We start from the raw sequence: 24410 nt of genomic DNA, 5'->3' as shown, positions 1-24410 counted from the left end.
GCTCTAGCAAATAGCTTGACAAAGCAAGACTAAATTAAGTCTTACATGTATACATATATATATATTTTATATTTCAGTGACCACATCTCCTTGTTTTAGGTGTAACATTAGAAAATTTATTGTACACTTAGCTTACTTGGCCTATTGTATCCTAAGTTCTGGGCACACTCTCTCCTCAAAAATATCATATTCAATAGCATTTTAAATCTAAAGAGAGTTTGATGATACAGGCTTTAAAACAAATAAGCTTAATTTGAACCAAGTGTTTTAGGACAAAATATGTCAATTGTTTACAGATTGGGTGTGAGAGAGGAGATGCAAATTCAAGGTACATTTTTTTGTCTACCTAAAATGTACATCTTTTACTTGCTTGAAGACCCCTTTATAAAAGTAGCAAAATCAGCAGTCTTCTTTAATGTAATCAAAATATTCTTAAAGGTACAAAAAAGAATCATGTAGAAAGAATACTGTAAAAGATACTTATTTTAAGAATAAAAGACTATGAAAATCTTTTATTATGTTCTGTACAGCCAGTGACTTCCACAAATTTTCAGCGATATAAAGAAGAAAAGAAAAGGATATTTATATCTAAATACCCTCTGACTACAGTTCTTGATTAAGAGGTGGATATTCTAGGAGGGAAAAAGATACACCGAAAAAAATAACATACAGCAGTGGAAAATTTCAAGAGCAACAATCTGGGAGGCATGAGTAAATGACTTGGCTATGTCTGTTTTTTTAGAAGGTTATTTTAAAGTTCTCAGATGAATTGGGTTTTTGGTTCTTTTTTTGCTATTAATTTATAATTTATGGAATTGAGTTCAGTGAAGGCGCCCTGTGAGATTTCTGCTTTGAGAAACCTGTTGAAGTTTTCCTTGAAGTCTGATAGTGGCCAATTTTTGTGAGGGTCTTGTGTGTTTGAAATTAATGTGTATTTTCTGCTTGTTGGGTATGCATTTCTCTATTCAGTTATTCCTGTTAATTATATTATTGAAATCTTCTAGATCCTCACTTTTTGGGGATCTATTGTTGAGTTTCGGAGGAGGTGCATTAAAGCATCTGTTGTGAGGTAGGTTGACCACTTCTTGCCTTTCTATCAGTTTTTTAATGAAATATTTCAAAATTAGTTGTCAGGAGCATCAAAGCTGCTGATTGTTATATAAAATTTACTTTTGTAATAGATATATTTTTCTTTGTCTTTTTTGATGCTTTTGTATTTGAATTCTATTGTCTGGAAGTAATATTGTTCCAGTGTCTATTTGTTAGTATTTTCCTGCTATGTTGTTCTCTTTTTAATCTTTTCTTTGTATCCTTTTTGCATCATTTTGTTTCAGGAGTGTCCCCTAATCCCAGAATTTCTGCCTTTATAGAAGAATTTAACCTTGACTTTTTACTGATGTGTTTGAATTCATTCCTGCAATGTCGGTCTATGTTTCGTCTCTAAAAAGCTGCCTGTTCGTCTCTTTTTTAATTAAAAAAAAACTTTCTTGCCTTCTGTGGATTGATTGCTTTCTTCATTTTAATCTGTTCTTTTTTATTCTAATAGATTGAAAGTAATACATCTCAATTCTATATTTTTCTGGTGATTACCATTAAAACTTTGATTTAGGAACTTCCCTGGTGATACAGTGGTTGAGACTCCACACTCCCAATGCAGGGGGCCCAGGTTTGATCCCTGTTCCGGGAACTAGATCCCACATGCATGCTGCAACTGTAAGGAGCCTGCCTGCCACAACTAAGGAGCACACATGCCACAACTAAGAAGCTGGCAAGCCGCAACTAAGGAGCCCACCTTCCACAACTAAGACCTGACGCAACCAAGTAAATAAATAAATAATAAAAAACTTCGATTTACACATTGACAGTTATTTTCCCCTATTGATGTTGACTTAATTACATCTATATTCCTCATTCCCTCCTGTCCCATCTGAACAAGACATGAACCTTTTTACTTTCCCTGCTATCACCACTTCTCATTTTGAGACCATCTGGAATAAACATCAAGATTATTGTTAATTTTTTCCTACAGTCAATACCTATTTAGATATAACTCTATATTTTATTCTTTTCCTATCACTTTTTTTTGTTCCCTGACCATCGCTTAGATTGTACTGCATTTTGCTGAAGGATATTTTCTAGTAATTCTTTCACAGAAGGGACCTGAATAGTAAGCTTTCTGTGTCTGTCTATTAATCAGGTGTTGCTGCATTAATGCTATACAGCAATTAGCCCATGGTCCTGTGACTTATAATGACAAACATGTATTTTGCTTACTTGTGGGTCAGCTGGAGTTTGGCTGCTTCTGGATAGGCTTGGCTGGGCTTGGTTCCAACTGTAAGTCAGATTTGGATCTGCTCCATGTATCTCATTATGGGAGAGCAGCTCCTGGAGTCATACTCTTCTCATGGCAAATGAAAGGAGTCCGAGAGGCCAAGCCAAACCACATTCCAAGGTTTTGCTCACATATGATTGGCCAAAGCAAGTCATATGGTCAAATCCAAAGCCAATAGCGTGGGGGTATAAACCTCACCTTCTCTGCTGAGATGCACTTCAAGGTACCATAGCCAAGGGAGGGAGCAAAGAACTGAGAACAACAATCCAACTTACCATGACATAACTGGAATTTTTCCCCCTGATACTTGAATGATAGTTTGGTTGGGTATAGAATTTTCTGTACCCCTCTCCTCCTCCCATTCCTCCTCCTTCTTCTTCTCCTCATTTTCCCCCTTCTCCTCCCTCTGTCCTCTTTTTCTTCTTCATAAATCCTATCTTCTCTTATACCTAGAAGATTTTACTTGTAAGTGCATGGCAGGCTCTTGCACTGCACACTTTCCTGATGTGGGAAGTCCCCTCGGGCTCACTTTTCTTTTTAACGTATCCTTTATCCCAGGAAGGGCCTGTAATTCTTTGTCAGCTGAAAGATGCATTCGTGTACTTGTTGAACATTGGTTGAGTGCTATGTGCCAGGTGCTCAGGTGAGAAGCTGGGCATCCGAAGATTATTTGCAGAGGTCCTACCTGGCAGGAACTTTTCATCCAGTAGAGTGAGACCTTTGTGTAGGGTTATGGTACTTACAAAATATACAATATGATGTCATTTCTGCTTACCGAGGTGGGGAGATGGATGGACTGGTTGGGAGAGAGTTTATAGTGGCTATGAGTCTTAACTGAATCTTGAAAAGTGAGTAGGCTTTTTCTGAGCAGTGGAAAGGGAGGCTGTGAAGGAGACGGGGGCTCTAGACCCCATTCCAGGCAGTGACGCAGTGAGTCTCCAGAAAGTGCTGAACAGGGGAGATATGCAGCTCCATGTGGTTTGGGGTTTCAGAAAGACTCATCTGGTAGCTGTGAGGAGGAGGGATTGGATGGGGCAGGTCAGATGGGGAGGAGTGTCAAGAGGCTGTTTGGAGTCCTGGGAGTTGGTCAAGAAACTAGTGCCCATGAGGGTCTTCCTGAGTTGGAACCTCTGTACGCACTCATGTACATGCATACACACAGACACACGTGCACACTCACGTACACTCACACACTGCCAGATGCAGAAGCTGCTGGACCAAAGTCACTGCTCAAGCTGGTGCCAGGTCGCATTTACCACGGAAGGAGAGTCCACGGAAACAACAGCTCCTGAGAGCCAGTTTCCTTAAGAAACCATCTCTTCTCGGAGCCCTTGGGGACAGGAACAGGGCTGAGCCTGAGAAGGGGAGTAGACCCTCCAGGGGATATAATTGCCTATGTCATTCAGCTGCAAAGTGGGCAAAGTAGGCTTCAGCACAGTTAAATAATCATCTGACAGTTCAAGATGAAGTGATCAGTGTGTTTGGGGGAGGGTGGGGGGAAATATACATCCAAATAACACTTTCTATTGTGCATCAGAGGAGGTGAGAAGGAGAAGGAGGGTGTTTTGTCTAGTCCTAACGTGTGCTATTAGTAAAGTTTTTATAGTCTTGGCAAAAGTTTACTAGGAAATCAGGGCATATGATTATTTCAGGGACCCATTTGAATCCAAATAAGTAAGTTTAGAAGTATTTGGCAGTCTGTTATTTTTGTTCAGTGAAGTCACACATGTCCATTTACCAGCGAGACCTAATTCCAGGGCCTGGTTTTGGGCATCCAGATTTCCTTCTCAGTGACTGGAGGTCCCTGGCATGGAGCTTCATCGTTAAAATCTGGATCTAGGATAGGAGTGTTCTACATTTTGGAAGTGGTTTTATCCAGTATCTAGTTAATGCTAACTATAATTGGATTTAATTTCCAACAAAACTCAACTGAAACCCCCTTTCACTTTCATACTATTTTCTTGCAGAAGAGTTACAATTAAGTTACCCACAGCATTGTCAGATTTTATTTTGGGTTGAAATGTCTCATGTTTGACTTTGGCACAGAAACAATTTCTTTTGGAGAAGATCATAAAATATCCTTTCAGCTCTTCTCTTGTAATAGAAAAGTAGAAAAAAAGTATCTTCACTTTTGTCTATTTTACCCAACAAGGGCTTATTGAGTCCATGTCACAGAGCTTAAAACTGTTAGGTGTCGTGTGGGATGGGGTCTGTTTACAAAATACATGCCAAAATGCTTCGTTTTTCTAGAGGCCACTTTTCTAGCAGCCTTGATTATCTGGAACACAGCCAATAACGAAAATGTAGTAAAAACAGCCACCAAACTGCCAAAATATTATCAAAACACCAAGTACAAAGCTCTGGCTCATAACACATACATATGTTAGGTGCCCCTGCCCAGTCAGTTTTACTCTTCATTTAGAAACAATAGAAACAATCTTGTCTAGATGATTTCCTTGACCCTCAGCAAATTAGAACTAAGGATTGAAATGAGGAGCCTTCCTAAAGTAGGTACCCTGAAGTCAGAGTGACAACTGACAAGCTGACAGTAAGGCAGGAGAGAGGGGAGCTACAAAAGCAGGTAGAAGCAGATGACAGGTAGGTCCACTTACTGAGCTGGACCATGGGCAGGAGACACAGTACAGCAAAGGGTGGAGGGCACCAGGAAGAATTCAGATTTTGATCCATTTCGTGACTGTACAACACATTGAGAAAACCGTTCATCCCATATGATTAAAATAAAAGCAACTTTGGGACTTCCCTGGTAGTCTGGTGGTTAAGACTGCACGCTTTCACAGCAGGGGGCACGGGTTCGATCCCTGGTGGGGGAACTAGGATCCTGCATGTGGCACGGTGTGGCCTAAATAAATAATAAAAATAAAATAAAAGCAACTTTGAAACTTTGGATTAAAGGAAGATTCGCTCTTGTGAGACTTTATCTCAGGCTACCACTGAGAAACCTGTAGCCTTGTAGCAGAGGTACCCCATCATCATGGTCCAGGCAGTCAGCAAGTCCATGAGGGTTTGCTTCTGTCTGGGTAGCTGTGGAAGCTGAGTGCAGGGCCCTGCACGGAGTGGGTGGCAAACATACCTGTTAGCTCTTCTGGTTCCAAAACAAGATGGAGTATACTCATTCTCCTCTGTTCCCCTCTCCCCCAAAGTATAACTAAATACCCTGGAAATTATTGAAAAGACAATTACAGAAGGACTCAGAGCTGAAAAGGAGGAGGAGGATGGGATAGGGACCTCAGGACTTGAGAAACAACTATGCGGTGAGTTCCTTGGGTTTTCATTTTATCTCCTAGACTGGGTGCAGGAGAGGTCTGCAACCTGGAACTGCCAACACGAATAGGCAACAAACAGACAGACAAACAAGAAAAGCCTGCTGTCTCTGGCCAAAGGACTAAGGAAGGAAGTCCAACAGAGATCTAATGGGGACCCCCAGCCTCAACTCTACAACCACAGCCCCTGCAGGGGGTCTGATCTGTTTACAGCAGAAGCAGCAAAGCCTTGGCCATTCCAACCCCTGATCACAAGCTGACCAAGTGGGTGATCTCATACACTCACAGCTGCAACAATGAAGCCCTGTGTCTGCCTGTGCTCTACCCAGAAACGTAAGGAGACCCAGGCCCGATGGCTTCTGCCCCTTCCTCCACAGATGGTCACCGGCAGACAGTAAACAACCCAGACAGGCACCTTCTGCTCCTGCAGAAAACATCATCATAGGTTGAGCAGGAGAAGTAGCAGCACCAGAAGAACAAAATTGACAAGATAGCATTGTAAGTGCTCAAAAAACTAAATTGTCATTGGAACGAAAGCCCAAAAAAGTAGCACTGAACCTATACTCTAAAACTAAACAGAGCAACTGCCTACTAAAATAGAAGACTTAAATAGGTCAAGATCAAATGATTAAAATTTCCAGGATACGGGGGGGGGGGGGGAACCTTCATCATACCAGGAAAACCACAATTTGAATGAAAAAAGATAATAACTGGTGCAATTCCAAGATGACTCAAATGTTGGAATTATTGGACAAGGATTTTAAAGCAGCCATCATAGAAATGCTTCAACAATCAATTACAAATTAAATTCTCCTGAAACGAAAGAAAGAACAGAAAATTACAGCAAAGAAATAAATTATAAAAAAAGAAGTAAATGAAAATGATAGAATTGAAAAATACAACAACCAAAATAAAAAACTTACTGGGTGGACTTAATAGTAGAGTGGAGATGACAGAGGATAGAAGCAGTGAACTTGAAGAGAGATCAATAGAATTTACTTAGTCTGAACAACAGAGAGATTATAGGCTGGAAAAACATTGGAGAGCCTCAGGGATCTTTGGGACAATAATAAAAACGATTGAACAGTTCTGTCATTAAAGCTCTAGAGAGTAAAGGCTGAAAATGTATCAGAAGAGATAATAGCTGAAAACTCCCCAAACTGCAAAAGATATAAATCTACAGATTCATGAAGAGGAGCAAATCCCAAATAGGAAAAGCTCAAAGAAGTCCACACCAAGACACATCATAGTCAAACTTGTAAAAACTAAAGACAAAGAAATATTCTTAAAAATAGCCAGAGAAAAATGACACATTACCTATAAAGGAACACTGACTTGAATGATGGTGGATTTCTCTTCTGAAACCATGGAGGTCAGAAGGAAGTAGCACAATATTTTTCAAGTGCTGCAAGGAAAGAACCATTAGCCCCAAATCACATAGTCAGTGAAGCTATCCTTCAGGGTTGAAGGAGAAAACATTCTCAGATGAAGACAATTTGTTGCTAGCACACCTATCCTTAAACAACGCCTAAGACATGGATGTATATACACCACCAAATGTAAAATAGATAGCTAGTGGGAAGCAGCTGCATAGCACAGGGAGATCAGCTCGGTGCTTTGTGACCATCTAGAGGGGTGGGATAGGGAAGGTGGGAGGGAGACGCAAGAGGGAGGAGATATGGGGTTACATGTATATGTATAGCTGGTTCACTTTGTTATAAAGCAGAAACTAACACACCATTGTAAAGCAACTATACTCCAATAAAGATGTTTAAAAAAAAAAAAAAAGTCATCCTATCCAGGATATATCCCAGATCAGTTAAATCATGACCTCTGTGGGTAGAACCCAGGCATCAGTATCTTTTCAAAATGAAAATTTAGGCTAGCTATTTTTTAAAAACTGCAACAATAAATTCCAGTGTCTATATAATCAAAAAAAAAAAAAAAAAGAATGCCTAAGAAAGCTTTCCAAACAGAAGGAAAATGATAATGATAATAGAAAAAAGGCTAGAACCATCAGAAAGGAAAGAGCAATGGAATGGATAAAAAGAAATAAACATAATAGGCTATCCTTCATCCTTCATCTCATGAGTTTCTTTAATCACATTTTATGGTTTCATGGTCGAAGAAAAAGTTATCACACTGTTTGATGTGTTCAATAATTGTAGAGGAAATACTTTAAAGGTGATTATATTTATTAAATTGAGGTAATAAAGAGACCTAAATGAAAGTGAGATTTCTATACTTCACTTGAAATGGTAAAGCATCCACATCAGTAGGCAGTGATAAGTTATATGCATGTATAATAATACCTAGAGCAACCACTAAGGAATCTATACAAAGAAATACTCTCAAAAACGTTATAATTTAATAAAAATGAAGCATCAAAAATGTTCAAGTAACACAGAAGAAGCCAAGAAAAAACAAACAGGAACAAGAAATAGAGGGAACAAAACAGAAAACAAATAATAGATTTCTTGGATTTTCTACATAGTCTATCATGTCATCTCAAATAGGGAGAGTTTTATTTCTTACTCTCTGATCTGTATGCCTTTTAATTCCTTTTCTTGCGTTATTGCACTGGCTGAAACTTCAGTACCATGTTGAGTAAGAGAGATGGGAGCAGATATCCTTGTCTTGTTCCTGGTCTTAGCATCTGAAAGCAGTCTTTCATCTTTAAGTGTAGTGTTAACTGTAGATTTTTTGTTGTTGTTGTTAAACATTAGCTGTAAGTTTTTGTAGATGCTTTTTATTAAGTTGAGGAAGTACTTCTCTATTTTTAGTTTTCTCAGTTTTCATCATGAATGGTGCTCAATTTTGTCAAATGCTTTTTATTCATGTATTGATATAATCATATGATTTTTCACTTGATATGTTGACATGATGGATTACACTGATTAATCTTCAAATATTGAAAAGCCTCGAATTCCTGAAATAACCCCACTTGGTCATGGTGTATAACTCTTTTTACATATTCTGCATTATGATTGCAAATATTTATTTATTTATTTTATTTTTAATTTTTTTAACATCTTTATTGGAGTATAATTGCTTTACAATGGTATGTTAGTTTCTGCTTTATAACAAAGTGAATCAGCTATACATATGCATATATCCCCATATCTCCTCCCTCTTGCATCTCCCTCCCACCCTCCCTATCCCACCCCTCTAGGTGGTCACAAAGCACTGAGCTGATCTCCCTGTGCTGTGCAGCTGCTTCCCACTAGCTATCTATTTTTACATTTGGTAGTGTATATATGTCCATGCCACTCTCTCACTTCGTCCCAGCTTACCCTTCCCCTTCCCCGTGTCCTCAAGTCCATTCTCTATGTCTGCATCTTTATTCCTATCCTGCCCCTAGGTTCTTCAGAACCGTTTTGTTTTTTAGATTCCATATATGTGTGTTAGCATATGGTATTTGTTTTTCTCTTTCTGACTTACTTCACTCTGTATGACAGACTCTAGGTCCATCCACCTCACTACAGATAACTCAATTTTGTTTCTTTTTATGGCTGAGTAATATTCCACTGTATATATGTGTCACATCTTCTTTATCCATTCATCTGTTGATGGACACTTAGGTTGCTTCCATGTCCTGGATATTGTAAATAGAGCTGCAGTGAACATTGTGGTACGTGACTCTTTTTGAATTATGGTTTTCTCAGGGTATATGCCCAGTAGTGGGATTGCTGGGTCGTATGGTAGTTCTATTTTTAGGTTTTTAAGGAACCTCCATACTGTTCTCCATAGTGGCTGTATCAATTTACATTCCCACCAACAGTGCAAGAGTGTTCCCTTTTCTCCATACCCTCTTCAGCATTTATTGTTTGTAGATTTTTTGATGATGGCCATTCTGACTGGTGTGAGGTGATACCTCACTGTAGTTTTGATTTGCATTTCTCTAATGATTAGTGATGTTGAGCATCCTTTCACGTGTTTGTTGGCAATCTGTATATCTTCTTTGGAGAAATGTCTATTTAGGTCTTCTGCCCATTTTTGGATTGGGTTGTTCGTTTTTTTTGATATTGAGCTGCATGAGCTGCTTGTAAATTTTGGAGATTAATCATTTGTCAGTTGCTTCATTTGCAAATATTTTCTCCCATTCTGAGGGTTGTTTTTTCGTCTTGTTTATGGTTTCCTTTGCTGGGCAAAAGCTTTTAAGTTTCATTAGGTCCCATTTGTTTATTTTTGTTTTTATTTCCATTTCTTTAGAAGGTGGGTCAAAAAGGATCTTGCTGTGATTTACGTCATAGAGTGTTCTGCCTATGTTTTCCTCTAAGAGTTTGATAGTGTCTGGCCTTACATTTAGGTCTCGAATCCATTTTTTTTTTTAAACATCTTTATTGAAGTATAATTGCCTTACAATGGTGTGTTAGCTTCTGCTTTATAACAAAGTGAATCAGTTATACACATACAATATGTTCCCATATCTCTTCCCTCTTGCATCTCCCTCCCTCCCACCCTCCCCATCCCACCCCTCTAGGTGGTCACAAAGCACCGAGCTGATCTCCCTGTGCTATGTGGCTGCTTCCCACTAGCTATCTATTTTACATTTGGTAGTGTATATATGTCCATGACACTCTCTTACCCTGTCACATCTCACCCCACCCCCTCCCCATATCCTCAAATCCATTCTCTAGTAGGTCTGTGTCTTTATTCCCGTCTTGCCACTAGGTTCTTCATGGCCTTTTTTTTTTTTTTCCCTTAGATTCCGTATATATGTGTTAGCATACTGTATTTGTTTTTCTCTTTCTGACTTACTTCACTCTGTATGACAGACTCTAACTCCATCCACCTCATTACAAATACCTCCATTTCATTTCTTTTTATGGCTGAGTAATATTCCATTGTATATATGTGCCACATCTTCTTTATCCATTCATCTGTTGATGGACATTTAGGTTGCTTCCATGTCCTGGCTATTGTAAATAGAGCTGCAATGAACATTTTGGTACATGACTCTTTTTGAACTATGGTTTTCTCAGGGTATATGCCCAGTAGTGGGATTGCTGGGTCGTATGGTAGTTCTATTTGTAGTTTTTTAAGGAACCTCCATACTGTTCTCCATAGTGGCTGTATCAATTTACATTCCCACCAACAGTGCAAGAGTGTTCCCTTTCCTCCACACCCTCTCCAGCATTTATTGTTTGTAGATTTTTTGATGATGGCCATTCTGATCGGTGTGAGATGATATCTCATTGCAGTTTTGATTTGCATTTCTCTAATGATTAATGATGTTGAGCATTCTTTCATGTGTTTGTTGGCAATCTGTATATCTTCTTTGGAGAAATGTCTATTTAGGTCTTCTGCCCATTTTTGGATTGGGTTGTTCGTTTTTTTGATATTGAGCTGCATGAGCTGCTTGTAAATTTTGGAGATTAATCGTTTGTCAGTTGCTTCATTTGCAAATATTTTCTCCCATTCTGAGGGTTGTTTTTTCGTCTTGTTTATGGTTTCCTTTGCTGGGCAAAAGCTTTTAAGTTTCATTAGGTCCCATTTGTTTATTTTTGTTTTTATTTCCATTTCTCTAGAAGGTGGGTCAAAAAGGATCTTGCTGTGATTTATGTCCTAGAGTGTTCTGCCTATGTTTTCCTCTAAGAGTTTGATAGTGTCTGGCCTTACATTTAGGTCTTGAATCCATTTTGAGTTTATTTTTGTGTATGATGTTAGGGAGTGTTCTAATTTCATTCTTTTCAATGTAGCTGTCCAGTTTTCCCAGCACCACTTATTGAAGAGGCTGTCTTTTCTCCATTGTATATTCTGATTGCAAATATTTATAAAGGATTTTCACATCTATTTTCATGAGTCATGTAAGCTTGTACTTTTCTTTTTTAAAAATACTCTCCTTGTTTTGGTATCAGGGCAATACTTGCTTTATAAAATAAATAGAGAAGTGTTGTCTCTTACGTTCTGGAAGAGAGTATATGAAATTGCTATTAAAACTTCTTTAAAGAAGTTTTTCTCCATTTATATAAAACCATGTAGGCTTGGAAATATCTTTTTGGGGAGCTCCAAAATTTGACTTCAAACTCCTTAATAGTTGTAGGACTATTCAAATTGTCTGTTTCATTTAGGGTAGATTGTGGTGGTTTGTGCTTTTTAATGAATTGGTCCATTTTGTTGCCAAATTTATGCATGTAGAGTTGTTTGTAGTTTTAACCTTATAGACTTTTGAAGTTAGCATATCTAGTGATGACTCTTCTTTCATTCGTAAAATTGGTAATTTGTATTTATTCTCTTTTTTCTTTGCTAGAATTGCTAAAGGGTTGCCAATTTTATTGATCTTTTAAACAATCAGCTCAGTTTCATTGATTTTCTCAGTTGTTTTTCTCTTTTAATTTCATTGATTTCTGCTCTTATATTTACTATTTCTTTCTGCTTGCTTTGAATGTATTTTGCTCTTTTATTTCTTAGGTTCTTGAGGTGAAAGCTTGGATTGATTTGAGACATTTTTCTTCCTAATATATGCATTTAGTATTATAAATTTCCCCCTTTGCACTGCTTTAGCTGTGGCTCACAAATTTTCATACGTTGTATTTTCATTTTCATTCAGTTGAATGAATTTTTAAAAAGTCCTTTGGGACTTCCGTTTTGATCTATAGATTATTTAGAAGTGTGTTGTTTAATTTCCAAGTGTTTTGAGATTTTCTTTATTGATTTATAGTTTCATTCCATTGTGGCTGGAGAACACATTGTATGATTACAATTCTTTCAAATTTGTTGAAGTGGCTCATTAATTGAAATGAATTTGTTTTATGGCTTAGGATATGGTTTTTCTTGGCATATGTGGGCAATGGTAAAGAATGTGTATTCTGTTTTCGTTGGGTGGAGTGTTCTATAAATGTCAATTATATCTTATTGGTTGATAGCGTTTTTCAGTTTTCTTGTTATCTTTGCTGATTTTCTGAAGAGTTGTTCTATCAACTGTTAAGAAGGGGATGTGGAAGTCTCCAAAAATAATTGTAGATTGGTCTATTTCTCCTTTCATGTCTATCAATTTTTGTTTCACATATTTTATAGCTCTGTTGTTGTATACACATTTATGATTGCTAAATCTTCTTGGTAGATTGATCCTTTTGTTATTATATAATGTGTCTCTCTGCTTCTGGTAATTTTCTTTGCTTTGAATTCTATATTCTGATATTAATATAGCTATTCCTTCTCTCTTTCAATTGAAGTTTGAATATATACATATATACAAACTTCAATCAAAGTTCGTAACATCTCCACTGCTTTTTTTTCCAACCCTGCCTATATCATTATATTTTAAGTGAGTTTCTTATGGACATCATATAATTAGGTCATGTTTTTTGATCCACTCTGTCAATCTCTGCATTTTAATTGGTATAACCATTTACAGTTGATCCTTGAACAAAATGGGTTTGAACTGTGTGGGTCCACTTATATATGGATTTTTTCCCCAATAAATAAATACTGTAATACTAAATGATCCAAGGTTGGTTGAATCCACAGATGTGGAACGATGGATATGGAGGACTGACTGTAGAGTTATACACTGAGTTTGGACTGCACAAGGGTCAGCGGCCCTAGCTCCTGCATTGTTCAAGGGTCAACTGTACATTTAATGTAATTATTGATTTGTTATGGCTTAAATCTGGCTTTCTTTTTTGGTTTTCTGTTTGTTCTTTCTGCATTTCTCTCTTTCCCCCTGCTTTTCTGTGGGTTATTTGAACATTTTTTAGAATTTTATAACTATAGAGTTTTAACTTTAGAGTTTTTGAGTGTATCTGTGTGACATTTTAGTGATTGCTCTAATAATACATTATATGTACATAACTTATTACAGGCATCATTTTACCAGTTCAAGTGAAGTGTAGAAATCTTATCTGCCTTTATGTCTCTTCACTCTCCCCACTTGTATTAAATATTTGTCTTAAATATTTCGAACCACATTAAACAGTGCCGTATTTTTTGCTTCAGATGTCAATCATAATTTAGTAAACTCATGAAGAGAAGGAAAATCTATTATATTTACCCATATTTTTGTTTGCAAACTTTCTTCCTGATTTTCTAAGATTCCTTTTATCATTTATTTTTTATTTATAGAACTTCCTTTAGCCTTTCTTTTGTGGTAGGTGTTCTGGCTACAAATTCTTAGTTTTCTTTCATTTGGGAATGTCTTGATTTCCCCTTCATTTCTGATATTTTTGCTACATATAGGATTTTTCTGATATTTTTTCTGGATTCTAGATTGACAGTTTTTCTCTTTCAGCACTTGAAAAATATTCCTCTTCCTCCTGGCCTCCATGGTTTCTGATGAGAGATCTGCTGTCATCTGAATTGGTTTTCATCTATAGGTAAGGTGTCACTTTTCCTTTACTGCTTCAAGGTTTTTAAAATTTTGTTTTAATTTTCAGAAGTTTGAATATGATAGATATTTGCATGGTTTCTTTGGTTTTATTCTGTTTTGGGTTTGCTCAGTTTCCCGTATCTGTAGTTTATGACTTTTGCCAAATTTGGGAAGTTTTCAATTACTGTTTTTTTTTTTTTTTCACTCCTTTTTAAATTTATTTTTTATTTTTTAACATCTTTATTGGAGTATAATTGCTTTACAATGGTGTGTTAGTTTCTGCTTTATAACAAAGTGAATCAGTTTTACATATACATATGTTCCCATATCTCTTCCCTCCCCTGTCCCTTTTCTTCTCTCTTTCCAGAACTCTGATGACATGAAAGACAGACCTTTTGTTACAATCCCACAGATCCCCATGGCTCTGCTTATCTTTTTATTTTTATTCTAATTTTTCTCCATTAGTCAGATTGAGTAATTTCTATTGTTCTACTTCACAGCTCACTGATTGTTTTCTTCTGTCTCCTTCATTCTGCTGTTGAGGTCATCCACTGAGCTTTTAATTTCAGTTACTGTATTTTTCAGTTCTAAAATTTCTATTTGATTTTTTTTATATCATCTTCTCTTTCTTTGCTGACACTTTCAACTTATTTGCTGAGTGTTTTTATTTTTTCATTAGTTTAAAGTGTGTTTATAATTGCTTGCTGAAGCATTTTTTTATGATGGCTACTGTAAAATCTTTGTCTGGTAATTCTAACATCTCTGTTACTTCAATGTTGGTATCTACAGATACCTCCCTGGCGGAGAGGGGTAGGAGTGGCTCATTACTACTCCTCATGTGGCCTCAAAGGACATCATCAGTGGGGGTGGGGAGGCATTGGCCTCATTACTGCTGGGCTCTGGTGAAAATCGTGACCTTCCACTCTCCATTGAGACTACTCCAGCAGGGAGGAAATAGAAACTTCCCAGGTGGTTTCCATCAACACCACGTGGTGGTAGAGGGTGCTCCTTATTGCTTGGTGTGGGTGAAAGCCTCAGCTCCATACTCAACGTTATCTGAGAGGGAGTTGGGGCACCTCCTTAAACCTGCTGAGGATGGAAGTCTAGGCTCTCCATTTGGCTTTTGCTTGGTAGGAGTGCAGCCATAGTTTTTTCTATGGTGTTTGATTGGAGTAGGATGTTTACCACCTAAAAGTTTTCTGTCTTGCTAGAATGTCCTTTCCTTCTCCTGTCCTTTGGTTAGAGAGAGCAGGCTTTTGCTGGGGCTATTTTTGTCTGTAGTCGTTGGTGTTTTCAGTTTGCTTGGCTTCTTCAGCTCCAAGTCTGGGATATATGAGGCAAAAAGTTGACTCAGAGAATGCATTACTGTTTTGTTACTTGGGTTCTGAGTTCCCTAGTTTGTTTGCCTTCCCCCCACCTTTCAGAGTCTCTCTTTCTCTCTATATATATTATACTAAATGTCCAGGGTCTTTAGTTGGACTTAGCAAAAGGAACAGGAAAAAGTACATGGACTTCACCTTCCTGTAAGCTGAAATTCTGGCATTACATTTTTAACTATAAGAAACTTTCTCATTTTAACTAACTTGTGATTGGTTTCAGCCTGGTGGATTATTAATTTTTAAATGTGATCAAAATCCAAATAAAATAAAAACATCACTAAAGGGACTGTATTGAATATACCACCTACCAATTATACTGATTTTTTGAACAGTGACTAGCTTCTGTGAGCAAATCTTGTAATCGGAACCCTCACTGTAGCTTTCTTCTTAGAAATCTGTGTTGAGAAATGCTCTACTCCACTGGGCTTAAGTAGGATTAGCATCTAAACACGTTGCTTAACAAAGCTACACTTTCTATGCAAACTGATTTATAACAGGGAAATCTACTTTTGACATCTCTTTTTTAACATTTTTAAAATTAATTAATTAATTAATTAATTAATTAATTTTTGGCTGTGTTGGGTCTTTGTTGCTGTGCGTGGGCTTTCTCTAGTTGCCGCGAGTGGGGGCTACTCTTCGTTGCAGTGCGTGGGCTTCTCATCTCTGTGACTTCTCTTGTTGCGGAGCACGGGCTCTAGGCACGCGGGCTTCAGTAGTTGTGATGTGTGGGCTCAGCAGTTGTGGTGCACGGGCCTAACCCGCATCCGCGGCATGCAGAATCTTCCCGGACCAGGGCTTGAACCCATGTGCCCTGCATTGGCAGGCGGATTCTTAACCACTGCACCACCAGGGAAGTCCTTGACATCTCTTAAAGGAACACATCCAGATAATTCATAACAAGCACTTACTTAGCAGAGCTGGATTAGCAGGGGGAAAAGAAGTCATTCAATAAAAACAGTAGATCTGCCATGTGTGAGAAGGATGGTAGGTCCTGGAAGATGGAAAAGGAGAAGTGGTCCCTGATCCAGCAATTCACTGTCTAGTGGGAGAGAGATAGTGCAAAGAGATGATTTCAGTGCAGTGGGATAGATGCTAAAATAGTGGGGAGAAAAGTCCTAGAGGTACCATGACAGAGAAGCTAACTGTCAGGGAGGATGATGGAAGGTATAACGGAGAGGCAAGAAGCAACTTGTGGACTGAGATTCTGGGGACAATGACGGTGTGGAGGGAACAGTCGTGGGGGAGAACCTGTTACTGCTGAAGGACAAAGTGGATGTGGAGCCATGTCAGAAGACATGGCTGGAAATACAGACAGGGACAGATTACAAACAATCTGGATGGCCTGGATTAGTGAAAATTCTTTTTAAGTAGTTTCTTTAAAGAAAAAATGGTTTTGAGGAGTTAATGCTCTTTAAGTTTTGATTTGTAGATTTCTAATAGTTAAGAATATGGAAGCAAGACTAGGAAGATGCAAAAAATGGGAAACCCTGTTAGATGTGGAAGAAGTGGTGGTGAGACCCTCCAAAGGCATTGTTGAGTCAGGAAAATAGAAGAGTAGGGCAGGGTGGAACGCGTCTGCACACATGCTGGGAAACGTTCAGTGGAAGAGGTATCTTTCTGATGGTGGGTGGCCCTGAGGCATAGAGCCGGGCTCAGTGGGGAGCCAGTCAGGCTGCTTTCTCTTTGGTGCAGTAATGTTTTCACAGGGTGATGCACAGGTGCCAGGGGCTGCCTCATCACGGGGTGGGTTCCCTGTGACTGGAAGCATGCAGATGCTGGAAAGGTTGGCCAGTTACCCATTGGGTTAGTTAAGTTATTTGAAAATTTCAGCATCCAGTGGGGTAATTGGATGAGATGATCTCCTGGGCCCTTTTTTAAAAACAATTTTTATTGGAGCATAGTTGATTTACAATGTTGTGTCAGTTTCTGCTGTACAGCAAGGTGAATCAGTTATATGTATACATATATCCACTCTTTTTTAGATTCTTTTCCTACATAGGTCATTATAGAGTATTGAGTAGAGTTCCCTGTGCTATATAGGAAGTCCTTGTTGGTTATCTATTTTATATATAGTAGTGAGCACACGTTAATTCCAAACTCCCAATTTATCCCTCCCCCTCACCTTTCCCCTTTGGTAGCCATAAATCTGTTCTCTTAATCTGTGAGTCTGTTTGTTTTGTAAGTAAGTTCGTCTGTATCATTTTTTTTAGATTTCCATGTGGTCTCTTTGAAGAGGAGGAAGAGAAGGAAAAGAAGGAGGAAGGGAGGGAAGGAAAGAAAAGGAGGGAGGAGGGAAGGTAGGAAGGAAGAAAGGGAAAGAAAGAAGGAAGAGACAGAGGGAAGGAGAGAAAGCAGCTGTCAGATTTGTCTGCGGGCCTGGCCTGAAAGAAGACTTTTCTGTTACCAATAAATACACCACTTGCTCCAGCTGCTGTGACGGGCCCAGGAAACCTGTTCACACATGAAAGTGATGTTTGCTTTGTTCAGTGCTGCCTTCTTGCCTCTAAATAGATCATCACAACCCAAGCATCCTCCGGAGAGATACCATCTCCAGGGGAACATGAAAAGGAAACCCTGGGAAGAAAGGCAGTCAAAAGAGTGACACAAATGTGACAAATGAAGGTCACAGAGTGACAGTCTGTGAATATGCATATTTTTCTGGGTCAAGGGGAAGTGAAGACTTGACTGTGGAGGGGAAGCTGGGCCTTTTCCAAAGCCAAGTGCCTGGGGGTCTCTGCAGCGCCAGAAGAGCCGCTGACTCTGAGCTCGCTGCCCCCCCAGGGCCAGGTCCACTGCCCTGAGGTCCTGGGGAAGGAACCTCTTCCAGGCAGTTGGCACCAGCGTCCTTTCTGTTTTGCAGCAGGCAGGAAAGTCATCTCCCGGCTCCCTCATCAACTGGAAAAACACACCGGTTGCGGCCAAGTGAAACAAAATGCCCCTCCCTGCCTGGGAGTTCAACCGGCATCCCTCTGACAGCTGGCCGTGATGGAGGACCACATCTGCTTCCAAACCCAGAACTGTTGTCTTTGGATCTCCCTCCAGCACCCCAATTCCAGGACTTGGGGCCTCCCAATGAAAGCGGCTGGTTACCGTGACCTCTTGAATCAATTCCTTGTGTCCCAAGGGCAAAGACCATGTTCAGATCCCCAGCTGGAGCCCCACTTCTTGGCCGTCTGTTTGTCGTTCATGCCACTGCTGCTTCCCTGGGGATTTGGGGAGGATAATCTAGAAGAGGCAGCAGGGTATAAGGAACAGAAAAAGTAATAATCCTGGAACGAGCTGGATCTAATTTTAAATCTGGGCTCTGCAATGTGCTGGTTGGGTGACCTGGGCAAATGCTAGCTCCCCTGGGTCAGGCCCGGTATAATTTCTTCAAGAGCCCTGCAGGTTCAGGATTTCAACCTACTTTCCATGGGGGGAGGTGGAAGGACTGCCAAGACCATCTGGCCAAGGTGAGACCGAGCAGGATTTGAACCTGGGCTGGTCTGGCCACAGGGTCACCCTCTGTCCCCTACTCCACACTCACTGCCACAGGCTGGGAATGCATCTGGGCCACTGGCATTCCCATAGGTCTCATAACTCTTCTTGTGGGTGAGGGTGAGGGGGGCTGAGGAGCCCTTCCCGCCCAGAGGAGCATGCATTCTCCTATTCATGGTGTGGCATGTTTATTTCACCCTTCTTTTACAGTTAGATACCAAGATTGCTCCCAATTTTTACTATCATAAATGAGACTGTGTAAAACCTTTGGGGTCATAAGTCTTTTCTACGTCTGTATTTCCTTATGAGACATACCTAAAAGCTGAATTACTAGGTCATAGGGTATGAAAAACTTCAGGCTTTAATACCTGATGTCAAATTGCTCTCAATAAGGGTTTTGGTGGTTTATACTCCCCTCACTCAGAGACTTTTTCCTTGTTACTGGAGGCTCTTTCTGAGTTAAGGTCAAGGCTGGTGTTTTGATATTTCATTAATACCCAAAATACCCATTGTGTGTGTGTGTGTGTGTGTGTGTGTGTGTGTGTGTTTGGGGGAGGAAGGGCTGCAAAATCATTGTCTATTAAAAAAGGAAGTCCTCAAAGTCGCCCCTTTTGTCTTCCTGACCTGTTGTTTAAATCCCTTAGTATACAGACAATGCACAGAGAATATAAGGAAATTAAAAAAAAAAAAAAAGAATCTTGTCTAGGATGGTGGGTTATGGGAGGTTTTCTTTTTCAGTCCAAATGTTTTTATAATAAAAATGGGAGGAGAGAGGAATCTCATCCTTAACCAGAATGTGAACCCAGCTCTCTTAGACGTTAGGCATATCAGGGTAGACTATGCCTGTCGATAAACTTTTTAGTTGGAAAATATGGAAGGAACGCCCTTTGTCCCACTTGGAATCCAAAGTCCAAACCTGGCCTGTCTGTCCTCTGGACAGGCAGACTGTGATTTATTTGCTCTGGCCCTATGCCTTGAGCAGGTGCTTTTCAGCTGTCACGCCTCAGAGTGACGTGGCCTGGAGCCAGCCCCCTGAAGCTGACCTGGGATTTACCCGAGAGCAAAGGGCAGGGCTCGCAGGCAGCTCAGGTGGGCTCCCCGAGGAGCACCGGTGATCAAGCTCTGGCTGACCCCGCTGACTGGATGTGGGAAACAGTGGCAGCATCTTTGAATGCAAAGATGAAGGGTGACCAGTGAGGTCCTGTTACTCAAAGTCCTAGGGACAGGAGGCAATGGGTTCCACCTGATCACCTTCAGAGTCTGCATTGCATTTATATCCCATTACAAGGGGGGGGCGGTGTCTACCATCTTCCACTTACTTCTTGCCTCCTCGGTTACTGGGAACGGTGATGCCAGGAGTCGACTCGGGAGGAGTGGTCCTGAGACCGGGGGCCAGTGGCAAGCCCCTCCTGGTGCTCGGGCCGCCACTCTTTATCTATCATGTGATCTGTGCACAGAGAACTTTCATGGTGTCTTATTTTTCCTTTTAAAATCAATTTTATAGTAATAAAAATATATTACTACTATACTATAATATATAATATTATATACTATAATATATAGTATATATTATATAATTATATATTATACTATATTTATACTTATATATTATAATATACAATACTTACATATAAGTATATATAATATATAATACTTATAATATACATAATGTAATGTATTATATAGTATAATATATATAAGTATATTATACTATATAATATATATAAAATATAATATCATATATGTTATAGTATTATTAGTACAATACTATAATATACAACTCTAATATAATATAATAAGAGAAGTAGCAATAGAAAAGAGTGAATGAGAATGAAAAAATCGTAATCTCTTCAATCAGAACAACACCATTAACATCTGTTATAGGCTGAATCATGTCCCCCACAAATTCATATGTTGAAGTCCTGACCTCTAGTACTTCAGAATGTAACCCTATTTGGAGATAAAGTCTTTAAAGAGGTGACTAAGTTAAAATGAGACCCTTAGGGTGGGCCCTAATCCAATCTGACTGCTGTCCGTCTAAGAAGAGGAAATTTGGACACACAAAGAGGCACCGGGGTGCACTCACAGAGGGATGGCCAGGTGAGGACACAGCAAGAAGATGGCCATCTGCAAGCCGAGGAGAGAAGCCTCGGAAGAAACGAGTCATGCTTACTCTCTGATCTCCGAAGTCCAGCCTCCAGAAACTGTGAGGAATAAACGTCTGCTGTTTAAGTCACCCCATCCATGGCATTTTGTTATGGTGGCCACAACATCTCTCTCCATCTCACACACAGTTTAATAAAATTGGAGCTATTCTGCACATACAGTTTTAGACCATGCACTTAACGTCGCATTGTGGGCATTTTCCAGTGTCCGCCGCTCTCTGTTCCCAGGAAGATAAGGTTCCATCCTTGGATCTGGGCATTCGAGATCGTGCACAGATGGCCCTTCTGCCTAGCCACGTGACTTGCTGGCTGTTTCCCAGACTTGCTCCGTCTCTTCTGCTCTTGCCAAACCCAACCTCCCCAAAAGTGCTTTCGCGTAAAAGTCATTCTAGGCCTAGATCATACCTAGAGCTGTTTCACCATGCAGCCGCTGGCCACACGAGGGCAGGGCATAAATAAACCTACCTGTGTCCCTAGCACTTACCAGGGTCCCTCTAACATATATTGTTTTCCACCAACCTTAGATGATACTACCTTTTTAAAAGGGAGGATTGAGAATTACAGGCAGAATTAAATTACTCATGGGCCCCTGTCTCCTGTTTCCATGGATGTTAGAGAAAGGATATATATTACGAACAAGTTGGGTTTATAATATAAATAGGAATGCAAGCTTGGTTATGCATTAGAAACAAAATCAATGTAATTCACTGTATTAACAGAATGAAAGGTTAAATTAACCAGATCATTTCAATAGATGCGAAAAGCATTGAACAAAATCTGATACCCATTCATGATAAAAATTCTCAGCAAACCAGGAACGGTAGGGAATTTCTTCAAAATGGTAAAAAGCATTTACAAAATTCCTACAGGCAGCATCAGACTTGGAGGTGAAAACCTGAATTATTTCCTAGACCCACTTCTCCTCCGAGAAACCTTTCCTGACTCCCGACTAGGTCAAATGCCCGTTCCATCCGGGCCACCCCTCCTCCAAAGCAGTGATCACAACTGCAATTGAAAATGTTTGTGCCCCAATGAGGTCCGTGTCTGTTTCCTGATCTAGGCACTAAGCTCTGTGGGTGAAAGCCTTCTACTAGGTTCTGCCCTGTGTCCACGCGGGGCCAAATGAACCACACAGTGAGGGATGGGCCGTCTGTTTGCCCAGCGCTTCAGGCCTGGTGAGGGGGGAGGTTTCTCACAGAAGCACATTCGTACACATATAAACTCCACAGGAAAGACCAATGCTTCTAGTTCATTCTGGGCCACTGCCCCATAGGGAATAGATGCTAGTACTTTGTTCTTCTGACTCGCGAGAGTTTTAGGGCTGGAAGGGTTATTGAGGGTCATCCCGACCCAAATTGTTAGAGGAGGTCTCTAGGGTCGCGATCTGAAGTGTGCGCACCAAATGCACCCTGAACCCTAGTTTGGAACTGACAGGAGTGAAAACTGCAGAGGAATGAGGTCTGCGGGCAGCAGCCAGTTCCCATGTGGTGGCTCTTTGTAATCCTTGCCCCTGGGGGGACAGACACCTGCACTTTGAAACGGCTGGAGGAACACTGCAGCTCCCAGCGTCCTGGGGCAAAACCCCTGCCCCGTAGGCTGCTGGCAGACCTACCTTTGCTCTGGTCATCAGAAAGCTGGCTTTGCTCTCTGGGGTCACCTGACCAGGAGGTGGGTCCTGGCCTAACCCCTTCTCCTGCCTGGAAGCGGACTTTCTCCTTCTTTCCAAGGACAGGTAGGCAGCTCCTTATGGATTAAGGCCAGAAGCGACAACTCCAGAATTCCTCCACCTGATGGGTGTTGGGAGGAGGAATGGCAGGTCTGGGAAGCTCTGCTGGCAAAGACTTTGCATGAGATTCACAAGATAGCAGGGGTGGAGGGTCAAAGAGGAGAGCTGGGAGTGGCTGGGGAGAAGCCAAAGCCTGTGCACCCCAGCCCTTTGGAGACATGTGTCTCTGCCACTGGACTATGCTGGTTTCTGCACTGTTCCTCCTGAACCGTGTCTCATCCGACTGCTCCATATGGTCAAGGGAATGGAAGCGAGGAAAGAACAGGTGCATTTAATCCACCCATCAGTTGTGGATTTCCTAAAGGATACATAATCCTCGTGTTTGTGGATTCAGCTGCCTCTTTCCTGAGCTCTGTAAAAGAATTATTATTTTGCTTAAAGGAAAAATCATGACTCTTATACAAATGGAAAAACACACCTTAAATGTTGATTTAATTCATTAATTGGTGAGGAAACCGGTAAGATGTTACAACCAATCCAAAGGAGAAATGAAAATACCACCCATCGATAGGCAAGTGGGAATGCTGAAATGAATTCACAAACAGATGCAAAATTGACAATAACCACCACTGAACAGAGTTCATTTACGTGTATATAAACAAGAATGGTGTGCATTCCTACAATTTGCAGAGCTGTAAAATAGGTCCAAGATGAGGACAAGCAGAGAGAGCCAGGAAGGGTACTCTAGATGGAACATGCAGTAATTTCCCCCCCCCCCAGTTTTAAAGCCTTCACAGATCTGGGCATGGATAGCAGCAGGAGACTTGGACATTTATTTCACCAAAACAAGGCAGCTGAGGCAGGAGATGGGCTTCAGACAAATGATGACGAATCAAGGTACTGGACTCCCTGCCTGATATGTGCATGTGAGGAAGAAGCAGAAGCTGGGAAGGAGAGAAGGAAATGGAATAAAAAACAAACAAACAAACAAGAGTTAAAAGAAAGCCTAAGAGAGGTGGGAGGGGAGCTCTGTTTGCTCATTCACTCCAACACTCATGTCCTCATCCTTTACTGGCAGGAGTACAAGCTCAGGCAGCTGCACGTGACCCCCCTCATGCAAATCTTAGTGGGAAAGACACAGTGAGGACAGGTTGAGTAATGGCCCCCCAAAATTGTCCATGTCCTCAACTCCTGGAATACGTGACTATTGCCATATATGTCAAAAGGGACTTGGCATGTGATTAAAAATTTTGAGATGGAGAGATTATTCTGGATTATCTGAATTGGCCTGATGTATCACAGGGGTCCTTATAAAAAGGAGGTAGGTGATCAGGATAGGAAAAGGCAAAGAAGTAGAGATTAGATGGATGCAGCTGCAAGCCAAGGAATGCTGGCAGCCTCTAGAAGCGGGAAGAGGCAAGAAATGGATTCTCCTCTGGAGCCCCCAGAAGGAACTGTTAGGGAACAGTTGGCCGAAACTGCCGCTTTGGCCAGGCATGATAATAACCGCTTGCATGAGTTGTCTCACAACAGGAGGTCCTGATAAGGCACATGGTGCAGCTGCTGAAAACTACCTGGGAGAATTTGGGAGGGGCCGAAAGGAGGGAGGAGACGCCAGCCCATAATATGTCCTGCCAACCTCCCAGAAACCATTGCACTGGAAACCATCTTGACTGAGATATGTGCACACCACCAGGAAGGTCCTTGAATGGGACCAGATATGGGCACAAGCAAAATGA

This window comes from Balaenoptera ricei, chromosome 13 (assembly GCF_028023285.1).
Source record: "Balaenoptera ricei isolate mBalRic1 chromosome 13, mBalRic1.hap2, whole genome shotgun sequence".
Lineage (NCBI taxonomy): Eukaryota > Metazoa > Chordata > Mammalia > Artiodactyla > Balaenopteridae > Balaenoptera > Balaenoptera ricei.
The sequence above is the reverse complement of the archived record's forward strand: the minus strand, read 5'-3'. Positions refer to the sequence as shown.